The following is a 1,356-nucleotide window of genomic DNA, read 5'->3' on the forward strand; positions in this document are numbered from 1 at the left end:
CACCAGTGTCCTCTTCTACACTGTGGTGTGCTGGGGGGTGGCGCATATCCAAGAAGGACACCTCCAGAATGGATAAACTGATCAGGCGGGCCGGCTCTGTGGTTGGCATGAAGGTGGACTCACTGGTGGTGGCAGAGAGGAGGACACTGGACAAACTGCTGGACATTATTGACAAGTCAGCCAACACACCCCCCACGCACATTGTCATCAGCACCCAGAGAAGCCTGTTCAGTGGAAGGCTGCTCCTTCCCAAGTGTAAGACCATCAGACTCAAAAACTCCTTTGTCCCTCATGCCACTCTACAACTCCTCAGTAGGGGGAAGAGGAAATAGGGTAAAGAGGACAGAACAGAACAGGAAGGAGAGAAGGAGTGGTAGCCACTCTTTCACTGTGTAATTAATTAATTAATAATCTACTTACATACATACCTGGACACTCTAACTGCTCTTAACTGCTAATTTATGCTAAAGGTCTTTTTGCAGCTAAAAGTTTATTCTTATTTTTATACTGTTTTTTTCTATACTGTATTTTCATACCTCTTTATTCCCCCAACAATCATGATCAAAGGTTCTTTTGTTTTGTTTACTTTTACTTATAATACTTAAGTACATTTAATATCAGATGGTTTAAGACTTTTACACAAGTAACATTCATAAGATACTTGTACTTTTGCCCAAGTATTGCTTTCAAGTACTTTATACAAGACTGTTGCTAGCTGCCTCTGGCCGCTATGTAAAATGTTTCAACAGTTGTTTTGTAATAACTGTTGCACAAAGCAGTGGGCCATTTGATTATTTTGAAATATCTGAAATGTTTTGGGCAACAACAAAATAAGACTAAATATATTTTTCACTCTATTTCTTCATCTGGCATATATATGATATATTTTGAGTTTTTTGTCATTCTTTTATTAAATAAAAATGTTAATATCTTGTCTGAGGACAACTGATTTTGTGGGTACTAGAATACAATATCAAATATTTATGTAATTAAATAAATATACAGTGCATGGAAAAAGAGCCTCAGCGATCAATCTTAATTGTTGTCCGTAAGATAATGGTATTCATTTTCAACATAATTAGCACTTTTCATAGTGGGACACGTTTGGCTGAAGTCTCAAAGTCGGTGAGCTCTGTTCGCCGTTTGGTCCAAGCTTATCACAGCTTCTCGCAGTGAACAGCTGCAGGAAATGAAAACATATAAATCAAAAACAAAGAGCGGTAACGCTAAATCACATTGAACTTATCTTTTCACATTAGTCATTCATCCCACTGTTTACATAATGATATGGATTAGTGAAGCTTAAACTACTATATAGTAAATCAACTTGTAGCCTCTCACAGAATGGACTTGGGA

The 1,356-nt window shown here is 37.7% G+C and overlaps 2 long non-coding RNA genes across 2 annotated transcripts in view; both read right to left on the bottom strand.

Annotated features, from left to right (window-relative positions):
- The window catches only part of LOC116693090 (uncharacterized), a 124,584-nt gene that overhangs the window by 71,229 nt on the left and 51,999 nt on the right, over positions 1-1,356 (bottom strand). The gene's annotated exons all lie outside the window — the stretch shown is intronic.
- The window catches only part of LOC116693091 (uncharacterized), an 18,253-nt gene that overhangs the window by 7,838 nt on the left and 9,059 nt on the right, over positions 1-1,356 (bottom strand). The gene's annotated exons all lie outside the window — the stretch shown is intronic.

The sequence above is a fragment of the Etheostoma spectabile genome, chromosome 7, assembly GCF_008692095.1.
Source record: "Etheostoma spectabile isolate EspeVRDwgs_2016 chromosome 7, UIUC_Espe_1.0, whole genome shotgun sequence".
Taxonomy (NCBI): domain Eukaryota; kingdom Metazoa; phylum Chordata; class Actinopteri; order Perciformes; family Percidae; genus Etheostoma; species Etheostoma spectabile.